Consider the following 13,255-nt stretch of genomic DNA (forward strand, 5'->3'; position numbering starts at 1 on the left):
TAAAATGTAAATAAAATGCTTCTTTAAATTGATGAAACAAAACTCCAAATTTATGGTGCGTTAGTTGCATTGAAATGGGGGAGGGCGCTAAGCTTAAAGACACTTGTCACTTGGAAAATTCTGTTGAGGCACTTAGTGGGGCGGGCACTAATTGGGTAGAATATGGTACACCAAACTGTAGAAATTATTACCATGTATTTTGTCTAAATCATTGTTTTGTCTAAAATTTTTCATTGCTTGTTGCAATCCTTTAAGTTTAAGTTTAATTTTTTCAATGTTTATTGTTGTTTCATACTTTTGTTTCTGCTTTTTATTCTTGTGTCATTTTTGTTTTTTGCTTAAATTTTGTTTCATTTTTGTTCTGCCTTTATTTTTGTTTATTTTGAGGTTGCTTGCGCATGTTGCTGTCAAAAATCATTGTGCATTGTTTCAAGTTAGCATAATTATGTTTAGTTAGCTAAAATATGTATTTGTTCATTTTAATAAATGATTAATTTCCAAATTTGGAAATGGCTCAAAATGTATTATGGCTGTTAATAACAAATCTGCAGTAAGCGTTTTAACTTATAAATTTTATTATATTAAAAAATTCTTTAATCAAATGTGTAGAATTTCTATTATTGCTGTTGTTATCATTATACTCTCATCTTTTCTCTCTTATTAACCGAGATTCTGAATTTGTAATAAATTCTAAGAATACAATTCAAAAAATGGATAAAAAGTAAAAGAAAAAGAAAAAGATTGAGGTTTGACTTTTCATATTTTGCTTTTGAAGTGTTTTTATTTAAAGAACAATACATTTATTTGGTCTTAATAACAGTGCCATTGATAAAATAATAAATACACATTTTCAGATTTTGTCCTTTTGAAATTTTATATTAATGAATATGTAAGTACATGATCAAGGGCGAATGAGCCGTGATGTCGTGCCAATATTGTTTTTTTTGGAGATATTGGCAATAATAGTGTTCAAATTTCTTTTGTTTTATATTATATTGTTTTTCAGCCATTGATAAATTGCTCATAACTCAGTAACTAGATGTCCGATTTTGATGGGGTTTGCATCAAAATGTAGCATTCGTGAACTGCCAGAAAATTATGTAAAAAACTTAAACTGAAATTGAAAATTGCTCACATGTGACTCATTCCCTGGATCATGTCACATATGTAGACAAGCTTTTAGGCCCACCAAAAGCCTTTCCAGTCCAGTCCATACTGCCTTACCCATGCTGAGATCAATTTAATAATAACAACATCTTAGAGTTAATATCCTTATAGTCTAATAGCACCAAGGCCTAAAAAACAATTGTTTGATTGGCTGTAATATAAGGGTAGGTTAAGGTCGGCAATTTTTAAATGTTACTAATTTTTTATATACACACATTTTAAGCTGTAAATTGGTATGATAAAGGCCTTGAACTTTTTTTTCCTTTTTTTTAATTTTAATTTTTTTTTTTAATTTCTTTTGCAAAAAAATAAGAAAAAAAGTCTAGGGTCAGGCCTATTTTTAGGGTCGGTCGGTTATGCTAATCACAATTCTTTTAGGCTGAATTAATACTTTATTGATAGATAATATAATTGTTTATTATTTCACATTCACATCAAATAATTTTATCAATAGCAGTAGTAGTAATAATCACAAAAATCCTCTTCACATTAGGTGCACCCCATAGACTAAAATAGATTAAACCAGCAAAAGTTGTTAAAACATCAAATGTGCTAAATTCCAATTTTAAATCCATATACTTCTATAGAAGACCCTGATCTCAATATTTCCTCTCTAGTGTGTACATGTAAATTCTCTAAATAGGATTTACCTTAATGAATGACTCCTTTAAAATTTCACTCCTGTGTGTGAATATTAAGGTCATGTCTTCTATAGAGGATGTAAGGATTTCTAACTGGAATGAAGTTCAGCATCATCCCTCATCAGTATCACCCTCATTAATCTTGTTAGGTTATGTGAAATAAATGTCATGCAACTTGATCATGGAAGATTTCTAAGTCTTTCAAATTTAAGCTACCTAATCAGTAGTTGTCAGTTACACTGTTGCAAATGACCGTGGGAACAATGGTGATATTCTGTTTCTGCCTTAGTTATACCCAATTAATTTCAACCACACATTGCTTTTTTTGACCGAAGAAATATGAGTACATTTTCACTTTCTATATACATTTGCAGGTTGTTGTTTTTTAATTTTGAGAAGACTAAAGAAAATGAATTTATACAAGTTATGAAAAAAATCTGAGTTTTAATTAACTCAATTTAATTTTGTAATTTTTTGTTAGTGTTAGATTCTGCTTCAACCTGGAGACTTTATTTGAAACTATTATGTAATTAGGAAAAACTTAAAATGATCTAATGTATGATTTATAATATATGTTTGTGGCTGTTATGCTATATTGAAGTTCAAAAGTAGCAATCATTTCACATATACACACCCACTACCACCCACAATGGTCATTACCTCCTGTTACACTCCCAACCCCACACCCAACCCCCACACCTACATCCCCACCCCACCCCTATACACACACACAAATTCTGGTTGAAAGTTCAGCAATTCTCTTGTCTGTCATGTCTAATTCAGCCAATTGTTATTGCACCTTCTTCAAATGCAACTGTTCATGGAACTTATGTTTCGATGTTTTTGACCAACCGCTTGGTCATTTAATCTTGTTACTACGGTTTACATGCACATTGCAAAGGGGTAAGTATTTTCTGCATGGCACCGGTTCACGCCTTGTTGGTACCCAGTTTACACTTTATTGGTACCCAAAATGGCACTCCAAAATTGGCACCAAATAATGGCACTAAATAACGGCACCCAAACGGCACCCAACTTACACTTATTTTCACATTCTGGATGGATCCTGCAGTACCAGAATTCTACTTTGTGGAAGAGCTTAAACCAATTAGCACTGAACCAAAGAGAACCGTAGAGTTTACCTGCAAAGTCTCAGATTCACTGGCTGATGTGAAATGGTTCAAATCAGGGGTGGAGATTACCAAAGAAGAAGTGAAGAAGTATGAGATTATAGCCAAGGGCAGAAGAAGGATCCTCACTATACATGATGTGTCGCCTGAAGAAGTTGCTGAATATACATGTGAACTGGGTGTCCACCGTATTGCTGCCAAGCTTGATGTATTTGAAGCACCCAAAGTTGAAGGTATTGATGGGGAAATTGCACCATTATACTCCCAAATGTTCATGTAGCACTCAAAGTTGAAGGTATTGATGGGGAAATTGCAACCGATCTTACTCCCAAATGTTCAATAAGGCTACCCAAGGTTGAAGGTATTGATGGGAAATTACACCCAATTATAGTCCCAAATGTTTATTAAGCTAAGTGGAAAATTACACCCAAATGTCACCATTTTAAAGCTGTCCAACTATTTTTTTCACATTCTGTAGTTGTATGCATTGCCAATTTTCATTGCTTATCATAGATGCAGATTATGTGTTCAATGTTGCATATATGTTCATTGATGTAGTTGAATGTGTGTCATTTTGTCAATGTAGAATTCTATCATATTTTAGCATCTTTGTATAATGTAATATTTTTTCCTTTAATTAAGTGGTATACAAGTTACCTTAATGATAAAGAATATAATGTTTTACGAAACAAGGTGGACATATACTTCTTCAGTTGTATGCATTTTTACAGCTTGTATTAATTTCTAGGATTGATATTGATTTTTCGGTATATAAGCTTTTGCGGTAGACATGAGATGTCATCATTTGACGCCACAATCGATGTGCACATCATTTAGTGAACATTGTTACTGTGTATTGAAGTGTGCAGTAATGATGTGAACATCGGCGTAGGACATCACAGGTCTACCCAAGAAAGGCTTATGGATTTGACCTTAAAAGGTCAATTGTATATTTTTGAGGAGAATGTATTCTAAATATTCTGACAGGATTAAATAAATAAATATAAATAAATAAATAAAAACAATCCATGAGTCACTTAATACTCTTCAAAAAAAAAATTAAGTGTAGCTTTTTTCATCCAAGTTGCTTTTTAAACAACTACACAGGAACAAACTTGGAATTAATGCTTCTAAGTTAGATTTAGCATTCTTAGACCTTCTGTTATTTGTACAAATTTTTTTTAAATAACTCATTTTTTAATGGCACAAAAGTTTGTAAAATTGCAATTGCCAAAGAATTGTCTAGATGAGATAATAATTCAATCTTGTCAATCAGATTATTCTAACTTACCTTGGAGCAACCAGTTAGAAGTCAGTACCACTGACCTTCAGCTGGGCTGTGATGTAACACCTTGTTAAGGACCTCGAGACGCTTAACATCACAACCCAGCTGAAGATCAGTGGTACTGACCGCAAAATTACAGCTCCAAGGCAATGCTAGGAATAATCTGATTGACAAGATTGAATTTGTTCTCTCATTTTACTTATTCAAAGATGATTAAGAGTATTCAAAATTGTCCAGATGCTATGAAATATAGATTAAGATAATATGCCTAATTTTGAATATAAATAATATTTGGATGCAACTTTACACGCCCATCTCTCCTTTATATCTACAGCTCCCAAACTAATTAGTTTCTTGGAACATCTTGAGAGCAAGAAGGTTCCAGAAAAGGAGACAGTGTCATTCCAGTGTGAGCTTCACGATGAGCCAGACGAGTCTGTTGAGATTACATGGCTCCAAGGCTGACAAGTCATCCCTGAAACTGAGAGGTAAGAGACATATGAATTTTAAGGGTATATAATGAAAGAGACTAAATCGCATCTGACGTCAGGACAAAGGCGTGCATGTGATTGGTTGCCAACCTGTGCAGTATGGCATTTTCTGTCTAGTTTCAGAATTTTAGACATGAACTAGTCTTTTATCTCTGTCTTCCATTATAATCATGCAGTTCTACTAGACTTACTTTTTATGAGTGGCAATACAGTAGAATTCCATCTGTAAGCATATAATGAGTGTTTATTTGATGAAAGAGATGAAAAGCAGACACCCTCTAAAAAACATTACAATAGATTGGTCTTACAATAGTACATGTTTGTACAGCCACCTGCATCAGTAATGTAGTTGCTCAAAATATTTTTTTTTGTGGAGGGTGTCTGGCTTTTCATTGCTTTCTTTTTAGAGACATATATGCTTCTTGATGGAATTCTATGGTATTTCACAGGTCACAGTTGAGTTAAACCAGCCAAGAATCTTCCTGGTTACTGGAAATGAAGGCCTCACCAAGTTATGACTAGACTCCCCCAACCCATAAGGGAACATTACGCTTATTTCACATAAGATGTTCTCTCAAACCATCTACTTTCCATGTCATGTATTTTGACATCCTTGTTGTCAAAAAGATTGATTACTTTTGCTCCTGGATGAACAAGAACATGATATATTTTTGTCCCAGAAAGGAAAAAATTAAATAAAAAAAGGTTACTATAACTTTTTATATGGACATTTTCAGATGAAGGAAGGTATTTCAGAGAACAAGAACAAATTAAAAGAAAAGAAAACATGAACAGAGTTTTGTATGACTGTATTTTGATCTTCATAGATAAATAAATAAAATAAATGTTGGTATTTATACAGCACCTTTAACATGTGCACATGTACCAAAGTGTTTTACATTTATTCCGCTGTCATTAGAATATGTCAGCTTCCCAAGGCATGCTCATATCTTTGGGTGGCACTCAATGGACAATATTCATAACAGCTCCCCATTTCACCCCTGGGTAGGTAGAAAGAGGCAGTAGGTAAAGCGCCTTGCTCAAGATCAGCACAACACGATGGCACAGCCGGGCTCAAACTCGCAATCCGCGATTACAAGGCAGAGCACATACCACCACTGGGCGCCAACATGCCCATTCTAAACATTTGTCATTGATTTGTCTCTTATTGGTGTTATCTCAGGTTGAAATCAAGCGAGAAGGCGCTTAAAGTTGATGCTAGTTGTACATGATGTAGTCAAGGCAGACCAGGCAGCATACACAGTAGTTGTAGGAGATAAGAGATCATCTGCTACACTCTCAGTTGAACGTAAGTTCAATAATGTCCTCATTCAATTTATTGTAAAGAGCAAAGAAGATCAGATCATAACTTGTAACTTTTATGCGATAAAAGAAACACTATGTTTCTTTAATTTTATGCCAGTATTATACATTTGTTATACCTGTATGAAAATAAATACTCATGAGCCTAACATTTTTGCAATATAAAGCCCTCTATGAAAAACTTGCTCAAAAGTGTCATCAAAATATATTGATTTACACCAAAGAATATTGAGAAAACCAGGCAAAAATATCCCATTTCTTCAATATTATTGACAGACTAAAGGAAAGTCTTGCTTTCTGTTTTTTTTAAACATAATGCAGATATTGGATTTTGAATAGACCAATGAGCTCAAGTTGCACATTCCACTAATTAGGCTCATCAGACTCTGTCATGCTTTAACCCCATGAGAACTACCTACCGATTGGCCAAAATGAATATTGTGTCCAATTTTGAACCAATCAAGGAGGGTATTAATAAGACCATGTGCAAATGCAAGTTTGGCCATAATAGTTTTAAAGCCTAGTCATAATTGGCAATTGAAATGAGCATTTCAAGTTATCTACCAATCAGAAATGTTGTTAGATGACCTGTAGTGCCCAGGAGGTTAACAATATTAGAAATTGAAAAAAACCCACCATTTTTGGACAAGAAATGCAGTTGAAGAAAAATAAAAACCAAGTTCCACCGGACCTCATTTGACTAAACTTTGACTCTGTACTTTATATCCAGATTAAAAACGTCTTCTCTAACTTGCTAAGTTTCATATCATTTGATAAAATGTTGACTCTGCACTTTATATCCCAGCAACCCGATTTGTGATCCCTCTACAAGACATCCAAGCAACCGAATTTGACACTCAGTGAGCCAGACTAGACTGCACCATATCCAATGCCAAAGCCACCACCAAGTGGCTTAAGGATGGACAGGTGGTGGAGACTAGTAGTAAGCTTGAGATCGAGAGGAAGGCACTGCTAGATCCCTGATTATACATGACCTCAAACCAGAAGACGTGGGAAGTTTCAGCTGCGTTGTAGGCGACGTGGAGTCCGTGGCCCAGCTGAATGTTGAAGGTATGCTTGGAAGACCCTTTGCATGGATCTGCCATCTTGATACCAAATGAGATTTGTAATGTAAAAGTGTATGAATAGATTATGCAAAAAGTGCATTTATATTTTCAAGCTTTTCTTTAATAATTGAAATAGAATGAGTAGAATTTTGTTGATAAACAAAGCAATGGGAGACATGTATCAATATTAAAAACAATAACAGCTTATACACTCATTAAAAGTGGCATAATATGTTGTGCAAGTCCAATATTATCAGCATTTTACATGTTTCATCTTTCGTGCAGAGAAGACTCCCTCAGTAATGCACTATATCAAGTAACAATAAATTCATTTGAAGAACAAATTTTTTTTCTTTTTCAGTCACCAAATTTAACAAACCCTTGGAGAACGTAGAAACGGTTGAATTTGAAGAAGCCATATCATTTGAATGCGAAGTTTCATTGCCACAAGCCAAGGTCACCTGGCTTAAAGATGGCCTCCCATTGGAGGAAGGACCTAAGTACACCGTGGTGGAAGAAGGTCCTATCAGAAAACTTGTTGTCAAGGATGTGGCAAAGGAGGACGAAGCAGAATACACTTGCGTTGTTAAAGAACAAAAGACGCAAGCTGGTTTGTTCTAGTAGAAAGTAAGTATAGTCTAGATGAATATTAAAGCTAGGATTGGAATATCTTCAATCAAAATACTGTAAATCTAAAATATGAGTGAAGAAATGAAGTACAACTTGATTTAGCTTATCACACTTCTTCTTAGCTTAAAATATTGATGTAAAATCCACCAAATATGATAAAAATTGACCTATGGAAAAGTGGAATGCAGCTCTTTGAGGAACCTTTTGCAGTGAGAATTTTACTCTCAAAAAAGAATTCTCAAAAAAGTGAAAAGACGCAATAATTTTTAAGAGTGGAATAACAAAAAAACCTTTTAAATGGCTCTTTAAATGATGGTTTTAATTCCATTACAATAAGAGAATATTTTAGATCCATTTTAGGAATCTATATCCACAATTGTTATGTACCAATTTGAAGAGATAAAAATTATATAGTACATTTAAATCGCATCACCAATTAGAAAATAATGTTGATGTCCAATGTCCTCTTACTAATTCAGCTACCAAATTCAACAAACCACTACAAAACATCGAAACCACCCCAGAAAGTTTGGACAAAGCCGCTACTTTTGAATGCGAGGTAACCATACCTAAAGCCAAGGTGACATGGCTCCGAGATGGAATGCCCATCGAGGAGGGACCCAAGTATCATGTAGTGGAAGAAGGACCTATCAGGAAACTTGTTGTCAAGGAAGTATCCAGTGAAGATGAGGCTGATTATTCCTGTGTGGTAGGGAACAGAAGACACAAGCTGGTCTCTTTTGTGGAAGGTAAGATTAACCCCATGGGTCCTGCCGCCTTACAATGCCCCTGATTGGTCTTTTTACATCATGTAATCATCTGAGTAACCAAGCTTTTAGATCTCTTACAATGCCCATTATTAGCCATTGTTTTGATCAAACAATTAGCTATTGTTTTTGCAAGTCCCTTGCTACCAAAAATGTTTAGGATTATTTGTGTTCAAAATGACAATATCTGTAAAACATACATTGTTTGGACGAGTTTGAGCTGTAGTAGGAAGAGGTTGCTTCCGTACCCCAACTGAATTGCTTCCCATTATGAATGTTGCCCCTGGAAATTTTATGTAAATTTCACAGTGGGAGGGAAAAAATACCTGAAGACATATGTGATGCGATCAAGCAAAATCATCCGGAATTATTATATTTCCTTTTACTTCCTGTTGTTTTGGAAACTCTTTAATTGCTCATATCTTTGGAATTGGTTGTTCAATTTCAATGGGATTTTCTGCAAAATACAGCTTTGTACATGTTTTTTACTATCCTATAAGAAACTGAAAATATTTCCGAGTTCTGGTTGATTTTGCTTGATCGCATCACATATGAGTAAATAGTTTTATGATGGACAATCAATTAGAAAATTGAGCAATTCCAGGAAATACTTTATGTTAACTCTGCTTGTTCTACATGTATAATTGTGATTTTTTCCCATTATGCTGTGAAATATTCACAAATTATTACACTATAAATATTTGCTCCACAGTTGCAAAATTCAACAAACCTCTAGAAAAGGTTGAAACCATTGAATTTGAAGAAGCAGCTACCCTGGAGTGCCAAGTGTCTCTGCCACAAGCCCAAGTCACCTGGCTAAAGGATGGTGAACCTATCAGAGCAGGGAAGAAGTATGAGATTATTGAAGAGGGCCCAGTGCAAAATTGATTGTGAAGACAGTACAGACGACAGACCAGGCTGATTATACTTGTGTTGTTGGAAAGCTGAAAACACAAGCTGAAATGTTTGTGGAACGTGAGTATTGTCATATAATATTCTGATAAAATGTTACCATTCAACAGCAAGACAAAGGAACAAATTAACCAAACATCGATGCAGCCTATAAATGTAAATTAATTTCTAAGTCTAATTTTATATCTATTCTTTCTTTCAGCGACTAAATTCACGGTTCCGCTGAAGAAGACTACTGCAATAGAAACGCAGTCAGCTGTACTGGAATGCGAGATATCCAACGAAAGCGACCGCTGTATGGTACAAAGATGGCAAGAATTGGCGCGAGAGGAAGCGTGTGAAGATTACCGCTGATGGTAAGAAGCGCAAACTGGAACTACTTGATGTGAGACCTGACGATGAAGGGAATACACATGTACTATTGGTGACGTGAAGTCTACGGCTGGACTCCTTGCGAGCGTAAATATTTTTGTCATAGTCTGTTAATGATAGTTAAAAGAAATTTAGTTTGAATCTCAAATCACTGGTGCAAGAAACTCTTGTGTGCAGACATGCAATTGCTGCCATTTGCAGAACACACTTCTTTATCATCAATAACATACAAAACATCCACATATTGACTGCATGGAGCATAGAAAGTCTAACTGCATGGGCTGCTTGGAGCTTAAAGGGTTAACTGCCTTTGTATAACCTCAGCAGTTAACACTTTTGTGCACTAAACAGCCCATGCTGATGTTGTCCTTTTGTGCTCCAAAATAATTTCAAATTTTTAGCTGTTCCAGACTCTGAATTAGAAACACAGTTTCAGGTTCAGTTTATTTACACTACAGTAAAGACTACTTTACTATAGTCTGTACCTTCCTGAGTCAGTAATTTAGATATTGTTTTCATTTTATCTCTTAATGTAGTGATGAGAAGTATGCAATGAGTCCAACTGGCATAAAAGATTCCTGCAAAATTTAACTTTTTTGAGAAAATCTTAAAATTAGATTTTACTTTACTGACTACGAGGAAGGTATACGGACTATATATCGTGTAGTGCAAGAAGACAATTGTGTGCATTAGGCAGCTATTCAATTCAATTTCACACAAGATGTTCCAACACTCACATGATAAAAGATGTTTAATTTAATATAAACATCCATATAAGGTCCCAAAAAGAGGTTTATTTCAGGCGAATCGTAATCTAGCTGTTATTGAAACATAAATGCACTAAAAAAGTTGCATTTTGCTAGCCCTAAAACTAAAAATGCTACTGCTTTGCCTTTTTCCATTTACCCTGAGACAAATCTTTTTTGGGGGTTGGTGATGTTTTCCAAATGGTAATGTGTATCAATATGGTAATGTAAATCAATACATTCTTGAAAAATGTTTTATTCCCTAATTTCATTTTGCAGCGCCTCCAGTTGAGTTCCTAACAGAACTTACTCCAATCACAGTTGAAGAAAGAGATAAAGCTGAATTCTTCTGCAAGATATCGGATGAGAATGCCGAGGTCATTTGGCTAAAAGATGGCGAGCCAATCAAAACAGGAGGACCGTATAAGATCACATCGATTGGTAAGGAGCACCGCCTTGTCATCAAGGAAGCGGAGCTCCCTGACCAAGCTACTTACACACATGTCAAGTGAGGGACAAGACATCTACTGCTGAATTGACTGTTGAAGGTGAGTGCTTGGGCCATTCCATTTGAATTCACACTCTCCTGTAGAAGATTTAACTATAAAGTCTTCTACAGGAGTATGGGTGTCAAATAGAATAGACAATTGGGTAACTTCCATTTGAAATACTAACTCCAATTGTGGAAGATATAGGTAAAGCCATATACAGAGGGAGTATGGGTTTCAAAATAATTAACCTGAGCCAATTCTATTTGAAAATACTCCCTCTGTGGAAGACTTCATAAATCTTCCACAGGGGTATGGTAAATTTCAAGTGGAAATAGTCCAATAATAAGGGAGTTGGTTACAAAGAATAAGGCCATGTAATCAAACTTAATCAAGGAAGTAGAGATATTGAATTGATGCCAAATTTCTGGATAATATCCAGTGGATATGCATCCATTCAAGTCTTATTGATAGTACTTAACAAACTAAACAAAATTTTGAGTAACTTATTCTATATGTGAACTTTATATTACAATTTACAAAATACAACATTTTCTTGCCTTTGATCATTTGTATTCTCTTTTTAACCCTAAACAGCCAACAAATTTGTAGTAGAACTAAAAGACACAGAAGCAACCGAAAAACAAACCGCAACCTTGGAATGCGAAGTTTCCAATGAGAAAGCAGAGGTCAAATGGTTTGTGAGCGGCAAAGAAGTGAAGCTAAGCAGACACTACAAAGTGGTATCCGAAGGCAAGATACGCAAACTAATCATCTCTAATGTCAGCCCTGAAGATGAAGGTGACTACACTGTCACTATGGGCTTACCTCAAATCTACCAAAAACCTCTTGGTTAAACGTAAGTTCTATACACATTTTTTCATATTCCATACCCTAACATACATACTATTCCAGGTAGTTGTGTAATTTCATAATTTGTGCAATAGTTTTCACACAGTTATTTGACATTCAGAAGTAAATGTCACCAGCATAAGTACTCCCTAAAATCTGCAATGTGGAACATGTGGAAAGAGTCTATGTCTTGTATACGCTGATAATAATTTTATAGTAAAGCATGTTTTGTGCAAGTGCAAGTAAGATAACCATGGTCCACTCATGGTCTGTATTGCCACCATGTGCCATAAATGACATCACAAAACCTGGAAGTGAATCAGAAGTCATTGATCCTAAGTTCATAGTTTGTCATATCGGTGTGATTTTTTAAGCTTACCTAACAATATTTTCGGGAATTATCATTGTTAAAAAGACCTTTAATAAAATGCCCCTATTTCAAAATGTTACACCCCAGATGTGTTTAATAGAGTAAACATGATACTAAACTTTGGTACAGAATCCATTGAAATAGACCTATATATTTGAAAAAACAATCTTATTCATCACAATTGTGATTTTGAAATACCGTGTTACTATCATAGTAAGTGAAATTATTAGGAGATGTCATTTTTATTTCCATACTTCCATCCTCTCACAGCTCCACATGTTGAATTCATTACTGAGCTAAAACCAGTGACAACCACCTAAAAGCAGAAGGTGGAATTCATGTGCAAGATCTCTGACGAGACGGCAGAGGTCACATGGCTCAAGAACAAGCAGCCAATCAAACCGAAGGCCGGTTCAAGATTACGTCAAAGGGCCAGGAGAGAAGACTGGTGATAAGCAGTGCAGAGCTTGATGATGAGGCAGAGTATACTGTTGAAGTCAGGGCTATATCATCTACTGCGAATTGACAGTTGAAGGTAAGGATCTGCCATAGGGCTGTTCCAGTTACAATCCATATACCCCCTGTGGAAGATATGGTCTAAATCTCCTATGAGGGAGTATGAATTTCAAATGTGGTTACCTGAATGGGTTACTTACCATTTCATAATCTACAACACTTGTGTGTGGGAGATTAAGGTCATGTCTTCTGTATAGCGAGCGTGTGGTGTTCAAATGGAACAAATGGAACATTATATCAATATCTTCAGATGTACATGCATTACAAAATTTAGATACTACTCATTAAATATATTTTAACCTAACATAAACCTCAGACAGCACATTTATGGATTTTTACCTTAAACATTCTTCATAATCCACATTTGTGAGCCAACAAACTTATGAATATATTTTCAAATACGGGTTGGCTTCAAAATCCAACCACTGGATGACCACCAGCGCCCAGGCAGAATTGGCGATTGGGCTTTGTTTTTCATTGATTGGAACAATAGAATGC

General features: G+C 35.2%; 1 protein-coding gene and 1 long non-coding RNA gene across 2 annotated transcripts in view; both read left to right on the plus strand.

The window, feature by feature from the left end:
- LOC140167513 (uncharacterized) overlaps nt 1-2,922 on the plus strand; it is a 117,663-nt gene extending 114,741 nt beyond the window's left edge. Inside the window, exon 50 of the mRNA XM_072190819.1 lies at nt 2,881-2,922. The gene's annotated coding sequence lies outside the window, so the exon portion shown is untranslated. The remainder of the gene's footprint in view (nt 1-2,880) is intronic.
- Nucleotides 2,923-5,902: 2,980 nt separating this feature from the next.
- LOC140168145 (uncharacterized) lies at nt 5,903-7,716 on the plus strand. Its single transcript, XR_011861151.1, has 3 exons — nt 5,903-6,023; nt 6,843-7,108; nt 7,466-7,716. It is a non-coding gene; the product is annotated as an uncharacterized lncRNA (long non-coding RNA).
- Nucleotides 7,717-13,255: the final 5,539 nt, after the last annotated feature.

Source organism: Amphiura filiformis, chromosome 13, assembly GCF_039555335.1.
Source record: "Amphiura filiformis chromosome 13, Afil_fr2py, whole genome shotgun sequence".
Classification (NCBI taxonomy): domain Eukaryota; kingdom Metazoa; phylum Echinodermata; class Ophiuroidea; order Amphilepidida; family Amphiuridae; genus Amphiura; species Amphiura filiformis.